Source organism: Saccostrea echinata, unplaced genomic scaffold (genome assembly GCF_033153115.1).
Source record: "Saccostrea echinata isolate AGI-Se365-2 ecotype Australia unplaced genomic scaffold, CSIRO_AGI_Sech_v1 ptg000017l, whole genome shotgun sequence".
Classification (NCBI taxonomy): Eukaryota; Metazoa; Mollusca; class Bivalvia; order Ostreida; family Ostreidae; genus Saccostrea; species Saccostrea echinata.
Window position 1 is genome coordinate 5549769 of NW_026889766.1, and position 18409 is coordinate 5568177.

At 34.4% G+C, this 18409-nt stretch overlaps 1 long non-coding RNA gene and 1 pseudogene across 1 annotated transcript; one reads left to right on the forward strand and one right to left on the reverse strand.

The window, feature by feature from the left end:
• Window positions 1-4503: 4503 nt before the first annotated feature.
• LOC133189282 (uncharacterized) lies at window positions 4504-12963 on the forward strand (annotated as a pseudogene).
• Window positions 12964-16848: 3885 nt separating this feature from the next.
• Window positions 16849-17516, reverse strand: LOC133189165 (uncharacterized). The gene is made up of 2 exons (XR_009721424.1): window positions 17406-17516; window positions 16849-16998 (listed from the first exon to the last, which is right to left on the reverse strand). It is a non-coding gene; the product is annotated as an uncharacterized LOC133189165 (long non-coding RNA).
• Window positions 17517-18409: the final 893 nt, after the last annotated feature.

Genomic DNA, 18409 nt, shown 5'->3' on the forward strand with positions numbered 1-18409 from the left:
ATGATCTTTACGCAAACCTCATCCTGAATAATGTGCTGCATCTACAAATACAGACAGTGATAATCTTATTGTGCTGCATCTACAAATACACACAGTGATAGTCGTATTGTTCTGCATCTACAAACTCAGATAGTGATAATCTTACTGTGCTGCATCTACAAACACAGACAGAGATACATTTTTGTGCTGCATCTACAAATATAGACAGTGATACTTTTTTTGAGCTGCATCTACAAATATAGACAGTGATATTCTTATTTTACTGCATCTACAAATTTTAATACAGACATGATACTCTTATTTAACAATCATATGTCAGTTAAGCATGGACATTCTATTCACATTTTATTTTTTTAAACTAGCAGTTTTTTTTTATTCACATTTATTCAGGAAAATGATTCAAAAAATGAGCCAGTAGTCTCTGAGGAGACTGACGGTCAACAGGTGCGTACTTATAATGTAAAATCACATACTTTTGGGGGTTCAAATTTTCGTGGTTTTAGGAAAAATGCTTCGTTCAAGAGGATTTGAATTCATGGTCGAAGAAGTGTTCTGTAAATTGTGATATATATTAATTTTTTATTTTCTTGAGGATATGAAAATGGGTCACTTCATACCACGAAAACAAAGAAAAATAAAACCCATGAAGATTAGTGATTTCAAGTAATAATTTAAAAGAAAGATGTACCTTAGTATAGTCTACTTGTGTACCAAGTCTATTCAGACTAAAAACGTAGGAATAGTATTTTGAAAGAATTTCACAGAAATTTCTATTTTTGTAACCATGGCAACACCATTTGTCGTAAACAAAAACTAAAATAAGGAATTATGTTTCTTGGTATAGTCTACTTGATTTCCAAGACTTACTGAAATTGGACCAAAACTGTAGGAGGATTAGCGTTTAAAAGAATTATGTATCTTAATATATATATTTTGCTTGTGTACCAAGTCCTACAGAAATTGGACCAAAACTTGAAAAAACGTGTTATGTGGAATCATCAAAATTACATGTAGTGGGGCAAATTTTCGTGGATTGCTTAGATTTTACTGGATCGTGGAGATGTAATTTCGTGTTTTGACTTTTATCTACAAAAAGAAACATAGATTTAAAACCAAGGATGAAGGGTACCCACGAATTTCACTAATATTGAGCCACCAGGAAATCTAATGATTCCAAAGTATAGACGGACAGACAGACAGGCAGACAGGTGGACGTACAGGGAACTCCTAACTAATGCATAAGCTCTTCTAGTCTCTGACAATTAGAATCTTTACCTAAATTTGAAATTTTTAATCAGATTTCTGAATATGATAAAATTCAAGATAAAAAGATATAAACTTATATGCCATTTGTTTACCAGATAACTTATAAATCACTACATGTAATCGGTTGATTTTTTTTTTTTTTTTTTTACACTTCATTTACCTTTCTTTAAAACACATGTCAAAGATCAATAAATGATTTTCTTTTACAATGATTTGATCAATATATCTAAAATATCCTCTATTTTGAGAACTTCATGAACATATAAATCTATGTCATTTTTTTTAAAACCAAAGGTGCAAACTGAAAAAAATATTTAAAAGGTCTATAAAATGACAAGTGTTTAAATCCAGTGACCTAACAACATGTTATCATCGGGAACTAGATTGTCAGACGGTATTTAGGAAGCCGTATCGATTTTACAGGTAAGACATTATTTTAATTTTAATATCACACTTTTTGTACAACTTACCTCCTATCTAAGTTAAGAAAAACAACTTTTGTTAAAAGTGGAAATCCTTCAAAACAAACAGGAGCAAAATAATTATACATAATTATACTGTACATGTGCATAACAGACAGTGTTGGTCTCAGCATGGGGTTTTGAGATCACATTTGTATCTATTACCACTGATGATTTTTTTAAATGAAATTCTGGGTTAAGATTGGTAGAAGTCTGTCACGTGAAGGAAGTGTAATATTTACATCATGTATATATGGTCACTTGAAAATCAATATATGCTCACTGTCAATTCATAATTGTCTAATCTTTTGTAAGACTTAAAACAACTCAAGTTCCTTAGTTTTTTTCACTTGTTATTAGACAAGAGACTTGCGGAGTTTCTGTTGACAAATACAAATTTAACCAAGATCATAATGAGCACAAATTTGACCTTTTTCTCCCCATACGATTTTTTTAAAATGTCTGTAAGTTATTACTGCACGAAACACACACAAAACAATATAAAGTAGAGCACAATATGACGTCACAATAGGCACCGTATAGGAGAAATAAAGCATATAACGGGAAGAAACACTTTTACAAGCCTGAATAGAATTATGTCATTGGTGGGGTATATTCGTCACAGTTTTGTAGTGACCAAGTACGGGATGATATCTGGTTAGGAAGTAAGTTTCCTACCTGGCCAGGCAAGTAACTCAGCTATGTTAAGGACGGTAATGGGAAATGTGACCATAATACCTTTTCAATATGTATTGCATTTCATATTCACTATAAAAATAGTAACTATAAAGAACAAGGTACGGTTTCAATACAAATCTTGCCCTGTGTTTTTCTTAAAAATAAAAGTGATGTAAAAAATTAAAACTCATGCTTTTTGAATTATTGAAATTCCATGCAGAAAGATCATACAAATCTTTTTTCTCACATGACCTTCCAAATGCTAATTGTGACGTCATAAACTTGCGCATTTTCCCGTATTTTCTTAAAAAGTTGCAGAAGACATCAATTTTCAATGGAATTTTCTTTCAGATAATATTGTCCACAGGCATCGCCCACAAAGATTTTGAGATATGTGATTTTTCAAAGAATTTTACACAACATATCTAAAAATTAACGTGGGCGACGGCTGTGGACACTATTTTCTTAAGGAAAATAACCCTTGAAATGGGTCATTTTGAGGCTTTTTCTGTTTAAAATAGAGAAATGCATCAAATTAATGATGTCATATATCAAGAATGGTACTCCATCATGCTATATTCTTTCCTGACTTATTACAGTCATATACTCAACTAATATTTAAGTCAGTTTCAAAACTTTTTGAAAACATTAAATTTTCAGGGCACAATAAAGCTAAAACCATACCTTCTTCTTTGTAGAAAATGTAACATAGTTACCTGTAATGAATATGTTTACGTCGTACTTAGTATCAGTTACATGACATGTATCAGCTGTGTGTCACGTGACTGGTATAAAAATAGAATTGTTAGGCTGAATGTAGAAAATCGCGCTAGTGCAAGGGCATCCACTTGTCTTTGGCCATAAAAATTGATACACATTAAAAGAGGTTTAGATCATTTACCTGAAAAGTGCTGGGAGCTAGTTTGTGTTGGTTAGGAAGTACTCGTAATTTTGCCGATAATGCGTGTAATAGCAAAAATATTTCCACTTCGCCTCTACATTGTAATGAAAAAAAAATCTTCAGATCAGAATCAACTCCCAGCACTTTTTAGAATATAGATGATATAAGCAATATATTTTCGTATATCAGCATAAACAGTCTAGTGTATGCCCTTGCACTTTTGAGGTTAATCGGGCATGTGATTATCGTATTAGCGATATTCTTTGCATTCTCCGACGCTGTGCAGCTTTATAAGATCTTGATAAAGTAATTATATGAACAATTATGTTTAAGAAATGTTTTGTTTTCATTTTTTTATTATTAGATCTAAATATTGACGGTAATTTTGTATTTAATTAAGCATGTTTGTAATTATATAACAAATGGATCCACTCCTCTGGATCACTTGTACTGCGTCAAGTCAAGACAAATGAGGTCATATATGACATAAGATTTGTTTCTAAATACTCGGCAGTATTGTTATTATGTGGTGAGATTTTGCATTTCCTAATAAATAATAGATAAACAAATGCAGGCTACCTTTTATTTACGTATCATAATGCGGTATAATTTATTTTTGTAACTTGTTAAAATTTTAATGACGTCACAATGATACTTGCTACACGATGCCTAACAAATGTGAACTCAGACATTCCTAAACGTAGCTGAGAAAACTTCAACCTGACCATAGTAAAATTCAGCTGAATCATGGATTAACCATCTTGTAAATTTACAAATTTTAAACACTGATCTTACAAAAAAATATTCTTTGAAACATTTATAATTTCCATGACAAAAACAACGTTTTGATCTGTAAACACAAACCCGAGATAGAATTAATCTTTATTAAAAACAGGCCAGCTCTCTCAAAAGTATAAACGGATCCCTTGTTTAATTTTCTTCACATCTCAAGGACTTTCTTTCAATGAATTACATCCTTGGGAAATAGTTCTATGTCAATCACTAATTATCATGATAACTTCATATGTTTTTTTTTTTTTTTACTATAAAATATTTCAATTGTACCTGTTTATTGATATTATCATTTTAGCTTGCACAAGGGAAAAAAAAAATAAAATCCTCAAAAAAAAAATTAAACTTTACAATTTTTAATTTTTGTAGAGTTTCATCTAAACTTGGGCATGTGAGGAGATTACTATGGACCCCCTGGACAGAGCTCAAGTACTCCTCCTCTGTGACATGTGTCAAAGAGAGGCAGTACAGAGTCATTGTGAACTTTGTCACATTAATCTGTGTAAGGTCTGTGTTGGGGAGCATCTCTCCGATTCATCCCAAAGACACAAGGTTGTACACTACAAGCAAAGAAAATCTGCTTCAAACTACCCAGAATGTCCAAACCACACCCAGAACCACTGCGAACATTACTGTGAGAAATGTGACATTCCTGTTTGTTCTACGTGCATCTCCTCTGATAAACATCAATGGCATACATTTACAGATATTCTGAAAAAACTAACTTCTAAGAAAAGAGATTTAAAAGAAGACTTGAAAGAACTAAAGAAACAAATCTATCCTGCATATGAAAAAATTACATCGGATTTAAACTCTAAAAAATTAAACGTCGAAAAACATTATAAGAAACTGACTACAGCTGTCACCAAACATGGAGAAGACTGGCACAGAGAAATTAACATCATTGTCAACAAACAGAAATCTGAAATTGATAAGATGAAAACTAAACACCTGGCTATTCTAAATAAACAGGAATAGGAAATTAAAAAGATTACGTCTGAAGTAAAACGGAGTATTCTTGATCTGAACAAAATACTACACTCAAATGATGTCTTCCTAACCTCTGCATACATATCCAGGAATGCTGAATTCAAAAGATTACCTCCTAAAGTCAATGATTCATTACTACGTTTTTTCCCCTATCAGATCAACACATATCAACTACATCAAATGTTTGGTTCTTTGTCAGCATTATCCATAACAACAGAAGAACATGGCTACACGATGGAGACACCAGAAGCTGTATCCTGTCCTCCAGTCAAACCACTCATTGATTTACCAGAGCTCATCAGCACCATAAAAACGGGATATAATGTATATAGTGTTACCTGTCTCAATGATGAAGAAATATGGACATGTGGACATGACAAAATCATGAAACTCTACAGAAAGGGAAAAATACTGATGTCAATCCAAACCAAGTCAGGGAACAATCCATATGACATAGCAGTGTCAAGTAGTGGAGATCTAGTTTATACTGATCCTGGTACAAGAACTGTAAACATAGTGAAGAATAAAAAGATACAGGAAGTGTTCAGACTACAGGGGTGGAAACCTTACAATGTCTGTAGTACCTCCTCTGGTGACCTCTTGGTTACCATGGACAGTGATGATAAACACTCAAAGGTTGTCCGATACTCTGGCTCCATAGAGAAACAAACCATTCAGTTTGATAGTGAAGGTAAACCTCTCTATTCATCTGGTTATTATAAATACATCAGTGAGAACAGGAACCTGGATATATGTGTGGCTGACAATGAAGGCAAAGCAGTAGTGGTGGTAAATCAGACAGGTAATTTCCGATTTAGATACACTGATCATCCCTCTACTACCAAGGGCTCATTTGATCCAATCGGCATCACAACAGACAGCCAGAGCCAGATCCTGACAGCAGAGCGTTACAAAACCCGTATCCACATCCTAGATCAGGACGGACAGTTCCTCCATTACGTTGATAACAATTATGATCTACAGTTTCCATACGGTTTATGTATAGACACAAGAGATAACCTCTTTGTGGCTGAGTGGAGCAGTGGTAAAGTGAAGAAACTCAAATATATGTAAATTCCCCAATGTTATGGAAAGTTTCTGTGACTGAAACACAAGGAAAAAAAGCACTATTACATTGATTATGTAAACATGTAAAAATTTATGCTAACAAAAGTGTATGAACAGTGCTTACAATGTAAATACATTTTAAGACCTAATGTTATCCTGTTTTTATTATTTAAAAAAGTACTCTATTTACTTGATAATTACTAATTCCTGAATAAACATGATTATGTAGTGAATGCAAAACATCTTACTGAATCACATAAAATATATATATCGGCCTAAATACAAAACAAAGATTGCTTTGAACAAGGGTAGTTTATGATGAGAAAGTATGCCATGGACCTAAACAATGGGAAATAGAACTATATAAATTCTGTTACAGTCAATATTTCAAACCTTTGTTGATAGTGGTGTTCCAATCAATAATAATAATTCATCAGAATTCTCTGACGAGACTGAAGCTCTACCGGTAAGTACTTATAATAAAGTAAGATGTATTTAAGTAGTCTACTTGTTTAAAAAAAAAACAGATCAGGTCTAAACATTAGGAGGAGTAGTATTTACAAAAGAATTTTTATAAAATATATCTTTTAGTAACCATGGCAACGCCTTATACTTCATTATCAAGAAAAAAACAAACAAAACTTAGAATTATATATCTTAGTGCAGTACCAAGTATTATTTAAACTTAACAAAAACTGTATGAGCATTAACGTTTTGAAAGAATTTCAAAATTTCCATTTTTAGTATCCAGAAAACACCGTGTGCTGAAATCAAAATTAATTTCTATAATTATGTTTCTTTATGAAGTCTTTTTTTTAATAACCTTTCAATACCCTTTGTCAAAATCAAAAACTGATGGAATAATGTATCTTAATGTAGTCTATGTAGATAATTTTTGTAAAAAGTCTTATTAAAATTGGAATCAAACTGTAGGAGGAGTAGCATTTTGAAAATCAAAATTTCAAACTGCAATTCTTTTAGAAGAAAAAAAAATTGTCGGGATTGGCTATTCATTGTAATGAAAAAGTAAATAAATTATATATGTTAACTGACTCAGGTTTGTAAGTTAAAACCATCATTTCCTTACCTGTCTGACAAGATTCTGTACCAGTGTCTCCATAGTGAAGGCCATATAGGCATGGATACCATACATCTCTCTTAGCTGGTCCTCATACAGTGTGGATTCCAGGTTCCCCTCGGCATATTCTACTGTAATTACTGGTAAGAGTTAAAGTAAAACTTGTTTAATCCGGATAATGTTTTCCAAAAAATTTATTTATTACAATATAAATTTTAGATCCCTTTTTTGTTAGGTCATTGATGAAAGTATTGTCGAATCCGGAATATTGTCTAATGCAGCCAATTTTTGTGGAATCAGGGGTGTCTAGATTAGACAAGTTTCACTGTATGTCTGGAACACTGAGATATCCATGCAAAGTGAATCCTGTACGCAGCACAGTTAAGGTGCCAAATGGAAATATAGACGAATTTTTTAGATAGAAAATACATTCTTTACAAGGATGGGCATTTCTTTTTAGGACTTTACTATTATCGGACAAATGTAATGTGGTTGAAAACTGAATGTTGAGGACGATTAGATTTCTTATTAAGACTTGTCACGTGATGTGGCAGTCACGTGATTTTAGCAAATATACTTGAAAAATTGAGGTCATCTACAAATTCTAATATTGCAAGGGCATAACCAAGTTAAAAATCTAAGTTTAACATATAATTATTTTTAACACTCTCTGTAGTTTTTGAAAATTGCTGCGAACCTATATAGATTCTACTATCTAATTGCTAGAATTACATTTGTTAGACCGTATGTTGAATATTTTGCTGGTCAAGTACATTAAATATAGATATAATTAATTCATTTGCAAGATTTCAGCAGGTTCGCAGCACTTTTCAAATATCTTCACACTTCTTGAGTTTATGTGTAAAAGCTTGTCATAATTCATTGAGGGTATGCCCTTGCAATATATCGATTTATTACGACCCTTCTATTACCCTTCAATGAATCTGCATACAAATATACGACAGTATCGCTTGTCTAGGGAATGTACGGGAAGTATATGAATAAAATCATAAAACAGACATCGCATCCAAGTTAATGGCCTCTTATATATCTACAATTTATATTTTATTTAATTACAAAATACATTTTTCATTGCATAAATATAACTTGATCCGCCTCTCACTGCATACAAACTGCGTCAAATTTTCCGATATGACGTCACATTGACAAGTGCATTGCGATCAGTGAATTGTTTATATATTGCTGTGTGGGATTTAACCAACGACAATAATGCATGCGCTAGTTAGTATTGATGTAGTTTAAAGGTATTCATAAGTTTAAAATAGCAAATCATTTCATTTTGTGGTAATTTGAAGAACTTATATTTTTGTGTGATGTCATAGTAAGCATTTCCCGGATAAATTAGGCCCCGCCTCCTTACTGCAGCCTTAACTTTGCTGCGTAACCATATACTAAATTTCAATATTTTGAATCTGAAAAACTTCCCGTTCTTAAGATTTGATTGAAGTATATTATACTAATGTCCTCAAAGTTACCTACTTACTTGGAGCTTTGAGTCTGAGGGCCAATGCAGTGGATTCCATTTGGTCTTTTCTACACTGTGCCTCCTCTGCCGCGATTTTAACAGAATATGTGTATACAGTTGAATTTCGGTATTTCGAACACGGATATCTCGAATACCATGGATATGTCGAAGTGATTTGGAAGTCCTAACCACGGATTTCCTAAGTATTTTATCCTTAATATCTCGTACCCTTGGATATCTCGAAGTTTTTTCTCGATACTATGGAGTTCGATATAACGAGGTTTCACTGTATCTTTATAAAGTCGTTCACACAGAATTTGATAAAAACATGTACAAGTTATTGTTGACAAAGAACGGGGATTAAACATATTTTCATACTACAAAATATTTCTACTTTACCTACTTATTAATATTGTTATTTTAGTTTCCGCAAAGCATAAAAAATAAAATCCTTAACATTGGACTTCAATTTTTGTTTATTTTTTACAGTATAATCTAGACTATATTGGATCCCCGTTACAGTGCCCAAGACATCCTTTTCTTTGACCTGTGTCAAAAAACTGCATTACAGAGTTATTGTGAACTTTGTCAGATTAACCTGTGTAAGGCCTATATAGGGTAGCATCTCTCTGATTCATCCAAAAGAAACAAGATTGTACCATAGAAACACAGAACTTTTGTTTCTAACTACCCAGAATGTCCAAGTCATTCCAAGAAACATTGTGAACTTTACCGTGAGAAATTTGACATTCCTGTCTGTTCTACCCGCATCTCCTCTGATAAATATCATGGTTTTAAAATTATAGATGTTCTGAAAAAACTTACTTCCACAAAAAAGGATTTAGAAAAAGACTTGGAAGAACTGGAGAAAAGAAATTTTCCTGCACATGAAGAAATTACATAACATTTAAACTCCGAAAAAGTAAACTTTGAAAAACATTATTAGAAACTGACAACAGCTGTTACCAAAGAAGGAGAAAAATGGCACAGAGAAATTAACATCATTGTAAATAAACAAAAATCTGAAATTGATGAGATGAAAAAAAAGACACCTGGTTGTTCTAAATAATCAGGGTAAAGAAACTAACATCAACTGTCACTTAACAAGGAGAAGACTGGCACATTGAAATTAACATCATTGTCAACAAACAGAAATCTGAAATTGATAAGATGAAAAATAAACACTTGTCTGTTCTAAATAAACAGGAAAAAGAAATTAAAGAGATTACGTCTGAAGTAAAACGGAGTATTCTTAATCTGAAGAAAATACTGGACTCCAATGATGTCTCCCTAACCTCTGCTTACAAATCCAAGAATGCTGAATTCAGAAGTCCCCCCCCCCCATAAAGTCAATGTTTCATTACCAAGTTTCTCTTCTCATCAAATCAACAAAGAACAGCTTCATTGAATGCATGGTTCTCTGTCAGCATTATCCATTACAACAGAAAAACATCGCTACACAAAAAAGACACCAGAATCTGTATCCTGTCCTCCAATCAAACCACTAATTGATGAACCATAGCTCGTCAACACCATAGATACGGGGTATAATCTATACAGTGTTACCTGTCTCAGTGATGAAGAAATCTGGGCACGTGGAATTGACAAAATCATGAAACTCTACATCCTTCAGGGCAAACTACTGAAGTCAATCCAAACCAAGTCAGGGAACATAGCAGATGACATAGCAGTGACAACGAGCGGAGATCAAGTTTATACTGACCCTAATACAAGAACTGTAAACATAATGAAGAATAGACAGATACAGGAATTGATCAGACTACAGGGCTGGAAACCTTACAATATCTGTATTACCTCCTCTGATGATCTCCTGGTTACCATAGACAGTGATGATAAACAATTAAAGGTGGTTCGTTACTCTGGATCCACAGGGAAGCAAACCCTTCAGTTTAATCATGAAGGTAAACCTCTGTATCATCTGGTTATATTAAACGCAGTGAGAACCGGAACCTGAATATATGTGTGGCTGACCTAGGAACCAGTGCAATAGTGGTGATGATTAATCAGAAAGGAAAACTCAGATTTAGATACACTAGTCATCCCTCTACTACCAAGGAAACATTTGATCTAGTCGGCATCATAACAGACAGCCAAAGTCAGATCCTGACATCAGACCGTAACAACAACTGTATCCACATCCTAGATCAGGACGGACAGTCTTCCGTTCCATTGATAACTGTGATCTACACACATTTGTATCTAGAACCCAACTGATGATTTTTTATGAAATTCTGGCTTAAGTTTGGTTAAAGTCTGTCACGTGGAGGCATGTGTATACGGTCACTTGAAAATCAAAAAATGCTCACGGTCAATTCATAGTTGTCTCATCTTTTGTAACACTTAGAACAACTCAAGTTCCTTAGTTTTCCACTTGTTATTAGACAAGAGGCTTGCCGAGTTTCTGTTGATAATTATCTGTTGACAAATACAAAGTTAACAAACGTCACGCATAAAAATAAAATCCTCAAAAAAGAAATTAAACTTGACAATTTTTAATTTTTGCACAGTATCATCTAAACTTGGTCATGTGAGTAGACTATTATGGACCCCTTGGACAGAGCTCAAGTACTCCTCCTCTGTGACCTGTGTCATTTTAAGAGCTGTATTACAGAATCATTGTGAACTTTGTCAGATTAATCTGCGTAAGACCTGTGTTGGGGAGTATCTCTCTGATTCACCCAAAAGACACAAGGTTGTACCCTACAAGCACAAAAAATCTGCTCCTAACAACCCAGAATATCCAAACCACACCCAGAATCACTGCAAACATTACTGTGAAAAATGTGATATTCCTGTTTGTTCTACGTGCATCTTCTCTGATAAACATCATGGGCATAAATTTACAAATGTTCTGAAAAAATAATTTCTAAGAAAAAAGATTTAGAAGAAGACTTGGAAGAACTAGAAAAACGAATCTATCCTGCATATGAAGAAATTACGTTGGATTTAAACTCTGAAAAGTAAACTTCGAAAAACATTATGAGAAACTGACTACAGCTGTCACTAAACAAGGAGAAGACTGGCACAGAGAAATTAACATTATTGTCAACAAACAAAAATCTGAAATTGATGAGATGAAAACGAAACAACTGACTGTTCTAAATAAACAGGAAAAAGAAACTGAAAAGACTACTTATGATGTAAAACAGATCATTCTTAATCTGAAGAAAATATTGGACTCCAATGATTTCTCCCTAACCTCTGCTTACAAATCCAGGAATGATGAATTCAGAAGTTTAACTCCTGAAGTCAATGTTTCGTTACCAAGTTTCTCTCCTCGTCAGATCAACAGCGAACAGCTCCATGAAATGTTTGGTTCTCTATCAGCATTATCCATAACAGAAGAAAATCATGGCTACACAATAAAGACACCACAAGCTGTATCATTCCTGCAGTCAAACCACTGCTTGATGAACCAGAGTTCATCACCACCATAAATACTGGGTATGATCTGATCAGTGTTGCCTGTCTCAGTGTTGAAGAAATCGGGACACGTGGAATTGACAAAATCATGAAACGCTACGACCTCCAGGGTAAACTACTGAAGTCAATCCAAACCAAGTCAGGGAATATACCATCTGACATGGCAGTGACAAGAAATGGAGATTTAGTTTATACTGACCCTGATACAAGAACTGTAAACATAGTGAAGAATAAAAGATACATGGAGTCATCAGACTACAAGGGTGGAAACCTTACAATGTCTTTAGTACCTCCTCTGATGACCTCCTGGTTACCATGGTCAGTGATAATGATAATCAATCAAAAAGTTGTCCGTTATTCTGGCTCCACAGAGAAACAAGCCATTCAGATTGATGGTGAAGGTAAACCTCTGTATTCATCTGGATATATCAAATACATCAGTGAGAACAGAAATCTAGAAATCTGTGTGGCTGACAATCGAGTCAATGCAGCAGTGGTGGTTAATCAAGCAGGAAACTCACAGATTTAGATACACTGGTCATCTCTCTACTCACAAGGGAGCGTTCAGACTAGTCGGCATCACAACGGACAGTCAAGGTCTGATCCTGACAGCAGACAGTAACAACCACTGTATATATCTACATCCTAGATCAGGATAGACAGTTCCTCCGTTACATCCATAACTGTGATATACAGTATCCATGTGGTTTATGTGTAGATACCAGAGAGTACCTCTTTGTGGCTGAATGGGTCAGTGGTAAAGTGAAGAAAATCAAATATATGTAAATAATTCATTGTCACTGAAAGTTTCAACAGTTTATGAACAGTGGGTTATTACATTTCAAGACCTAATGTTGTTGAACTGTTTATACTGAAAAAAATCTTTAAGTAGTCTACTTGTGTACAAAGTCTGTCTAAAATTGTACAAAAACTGTGGGAGATGTAGCATTTTTAAATAATTTTAATGAAAATGTCTGACAAGGTTCTGTAATAGCTTCTCCATGGTGAAGGCGATGTAGGCATGGATACCATACATCTATCTTAGCTGGTCCTCGAATTGTGTAGATTAGAGGTTCCCGTTCAGCAAACTCAAAATCAAAATAATAAACCATCATACAAGAAGTTTAGTTGAAACGTAATCATATATCAAACATTTCACTTGATATATTCTGCAGTTTTACACCTTTGTGCAGCATTAAAAATCTTTAAATGTGTATGAGGAAGTTTGTGTCCTTCAATGTTTCTCTTTCCCTTCTCGTGTTTGCAAAGTATTAAGGACTCATGGAACCCTAAGACTGTTTATTTGAAAACTTAAACCCCATTCAACCCCTCTTCACACACAGTCACTCATCCCTAACCTCTTTATGGATATTCTCTGAAGAACGTCAGATGACCCGCCCTAGTACTGCTTCCAGGAAACGAATAGTGGCCAAGTTTGTCTCTACGATGAATGAGGGCAACTCTTCCAAATTGTGAGTATCTTGGTCCCTGGGTTATGGGTTCTGGTGTTATGGCGGGGCTCTATTGATTATATGGTGAAATTGCATTAATTCTTGGAAAATCTTCTCTGCTCCTGGGAATTTAGCAGATAAACTAAGTGTATGGTTATGATTGATAGATTGTGTGCTGTTTTACGTCTCGTTCGAGAATTTTTCACTAACATAAAGACGTCACCATATATCGGTGAAGGGCTTCAAATTTATACCTTTACTCGGCACCCAAGGCCATTGAGCAGTGACTGTGTTTTATCGTGCCAACGCCTATCGTGACACGGGGCCTTAGTTTTTATGGTCTCATCCGAAAGACCCGCAATTTCACTCCAAAGTGCCGATCGCTTGGCGAAGGAACAGTTGCTACGGTAACTTATTTTTTATCGACTTAGGTCAGTCGCAGCCGTGATTCAAACACAGAACTTTCGATCACTGAGCGAGCGCTCTGCCGACTGAGCTACCGTGACGGTCAGCATGGTTATGATAATGAATGATGCCTCTTCCAAAATTGTGAAATTTGTGGCCGCAGGATCAGGGGATCATGTCGGGGGGGGGGGGGGGGGGGGGATTTGGTCTATTTCATATAAAGTGGAAATTCTTTCTTTGAAAATCTTCTTCTCTACCCCTGGGTACTTAACAGAAAAACTAATTGCATGGTTATGACGAGCAAGGAATTCTTTTCAAAGAGTTTGAAATTCATAACCCCGGGGTCAGGGATGTTGGTGTTAGGATGAGGCTCTTTTAAATGTATAGCAGAAATGCATTTTTTATTTGAAAATCTTCTTCCCTCCTCATTGTTATTAAGGAAACATACTATTTGCATGGTTATGATGAGCAAGGGTGCCATTTCCAAAATTATGAATATCTTAACCTATGGGTCAGGGGCTTTGGTATTAGGGTTGGGCTATAATGAATCTATATAGTGAAAATGGCTTATTTCCTTGAAAATCTTCTTCTCTGCTCCTGGGCACCTAGGAGGCAAATAAAGTATATAAAGTAACGAGATTTTGAAATTCTGTACTCTTTGGTCAATTTATGAATTTCTACTGAAAGAAGTTATTTCCCTTTGCTATTCACCTATAACAGTTAATCACTGTAAATAATGTAACTTAAAAGGTCAATTGAATAAAAGAATTATACAAGAAATGTTATAATATTTAATACAAAAAAACTTTCATATTTTTTAATGATCAGGTAAAATTTTATATAAGAGATAAATGAAAATGAGACAGAAATACCGTATCTTTGTACAATAAGTAATCTTCAAGGACTAAGAGAGGCCAAAGCGAGGGGGATGAAAAGTGTTAACTAATAGTGCTGTAGAACTATTGTTTTGTGTAGTCCGCATGAAGATAGTGACAAATGGGGGAAAGTACAGGCAAATAAATAGATCAACTTTAAGATTGGTTATTGATGTACTAAATTAATATTTAGCTGATCGCTGATTATCATATTTCCTTGCTTTTGGACAACATAGCTTTATCAGCTCATTTTGTTTTAATCTATGGATCGTTACATTATACTCAGGTGACCGTTAGGGCCCTTGGGCCTCTTATTAATTTACAAATCAGTGATGTGAACCCTATTATGACTACTTTATACATGGAATTGTTCCTCCCTTCTTTTCTGATGAGATAAAAACAACTATATTACAAGACAAACCTCGGGGTGCTTCAGGAACTTCCTCACCTGAAAATTACAATGTAAAATTAATTTTTTGTTTTTTTGAATGGCATTCTATAATTTATGATTTTTCCGCCAAAATCCTTCAAAATTAAAAAAATGGAAAATTTGCAGGAATTGAAGAGTAGTTGATGCTTAAATGAAATTTTCCACATGATCTAGCAGTTAATGTATTGACATTTTTTTTTATTTGTGGCAAAATTTAGAAATATAAAGAAGAAACACATTTTTTTTTTCTGTCATTCTTTTTAAAAAATGTAAAAGAGTTTTACTGCACAGCCTTTAGCTTTTTCCTTCATACTGTTTTCAAACAATTTTTCTCCTAAAATTGAAAAAAAAACCTGCTTAAGGTATTCAATGCATAACGACCATATTTTGTACCTAAATAATGAATGGTCCAATATTTTAAACCATGATAGAATTTTGAAAATGTTATCAAATAAAAATGCTCCACCAAAGGAATATACAAAATTTTGATTATTGTCCAATTTATTGCACCTTGAATTTTACATGGAAGTCTATGGACAGGGCATGTGTTATTTAGATATTGTAATTTCATACAAATCTCGTGGTGAAAATAAGCACACACTCTCTCTCTCTCTTTATAAAAAAATTAAAAGAAATAAATCATTTACCACAGTTATTTTGACAATTTTTTTTCTTCTTTTTATCAAGGGCAGATAACTCCTTATATGTTATAAGTCATTTGAATTTGGTTTATTTCACTTTTATCATTATCCAGCAGTACATATTAATCTTTTCACAATGATTCAAAATAGTTCAATTTCTCTTTATTATACATTGAATACCTTAAATCATAAAACATGACTGATTTTCACATTACTCACTTTGTCAAAGAAGGCAAACTCGTTAAGAGTTTCATATCTTCTAGTCTCAGCGAGCGAGATATCTTTCAATGTTCCTGTTCTCTTTTTCTGCAAAAAATGAAATACTTAACACTCTGGGCTTCCCAGTAAAAAAAACCTACCCTACCTTGGGACGTTAGGAATAAGATATTTTAAATCTAAAACTCAAAATATTTAAGATCAAGCACCCTAAAATTCTGAGGACTTTGCTCAGAATTTTTAGCTCTGCAAATCTTCTGAGAAGGTTTGGAACATAACCCTGCTGATTTTACTACATAACACTGACTTTCTTTAAACGGGAAAAATAGAGATTTCAGACCTTGTATATAAGGCATTCTTACAACACTACCCTTTGGTTGAGGTTGCGGCCCAGGACCCTGCTTATCTGACTTCTGTAAATCTAAAAACTTTATTTTCACACAATAGTGTAAAACCGTCTGCTTGTTAAAATTTTATTCTCATGTATTAAAAATTATATCGAGCAATAACCTAAATTTGTGGAAATTTTCTCTCCCTTATAAATACCAAACAACAATCTTGGGAAAATAAAGTGTCGCAAAAAATTAGTGATCTACAATATATAACACCGACTTTCTTTAGAGGTGATTTCAGACCTCACCCATTACATTATCTCACACTAGCATCCTCTGGTGGCTATGGGACACCTGAGGGTCGTCTGTGTTGATTTCCGCTCTTCCCCATCTGATATTTGTTGCCTAGGGATGGTTTCTTCACAGTGGAGGAGTGATCATTTCTGACCCCCAGGGATGACCTGTCAGTTTGCAGCATGTTCATCTGTATAACAAAGCAGATAGTGGTGGTGTTAGACCGAAACAATTCCAAAGAATATGAAACAAGGCAAAACATTTTCAGATGTATTTGAATCTTCTAACTTCAACATTAAAACATGTCTAAGCTAAAATTAATTACAGTCAGACGCATAATGGTATCTTGTATCACAGTAGAAAAAGTTACCTTCATTATTCTTCAATATCACACAGTCTACAATAAGCTGACAGTTATAAATGTACTACTCTACAAAGATTTTCCACCCAAAAGCTTCCCTTACATACACATTCAAACCTCAAGTAACCTTCCCCCAAGATGTAAATCTCACCAATACTTACTTTTCCATCATAAATGACCCCCTTCTCCATCAACTTGCTTTCCCCTCCAAGATATCATATTTTTGCAGTATTTACATATCCTCCAAAAGATGACCCATTGGCGTCTGGCAGGAATTGACCAAACTCTTCCAGATCATCCTCCTGGTTCTGGAACAGCTTGGCCACCTGAGAGTAGACTTCAACCTCTGTCAGTGGCTTAAAACCAAGGGACACGATTTTAACGTCACAATACATCTCAGTGACAAATCAGTTATACATTGTCTGTGTTACAAATTTACTGCCACAAAAGTTTTCATTCTTAGTCTGGTATTGTCTGCCAGTATATAGACCAGGTATGTATAAAAGTCCCTCTATGGACAAGATATTCCCTAAACAGCTCCCCCACTCCCTTATGGTGTCACATTCCCAAGCTTAATTAAAATTAGGCAATACTTTTGTATTATAGATTCACACTTTATTTTCTAGACTATTTTATTGGATAACTACTCCAATATAGCTGCACAGGTATTAGCCAATCAAATTTCAGTGCATGTGCTTGCATATCTTTTCTAGATTTTTCAACATACATTTTGTCGCCCGCGTGGCGCAGTGGTTAGAGCGTCTGCTCTAGAGTCGCTGAGTAAGGAGCTGATCCTTACGTCGCGGGTTCGAATCCCAGTGTGGGACGTGGAGACCGGTCCTTCGGATGAGACCGTATTTATAAACCGAGGTCCCGTGTCGCAATAGGTGCTGGCACGAAAAAGATCCCTCACTGCTCAATGGCCGTAAGTGCCGAGTATAGGACAAAATTTGCAGCTCTCCACAAGCGATGCGTCTCCATATGAGTGAAAAATTCTCGAGAGGGACGTTAAACAACATACAAACAAACAACATACATTTTCTTTTAGTATCTCACAATATTTACATACGTTAAAAATATCAAAGACTTTCATTGAAAAATAAGCGAGACATAAGTATTAGCTAATCAGAATACAGCACAGAATGCATGCACGTCTTTGCATTCAGGTTTGATAATAGCATAATGTAAGGATGCACTATACTTAAAGATCTACATTCTAAATTTCGTCCTGTTTTTTTTT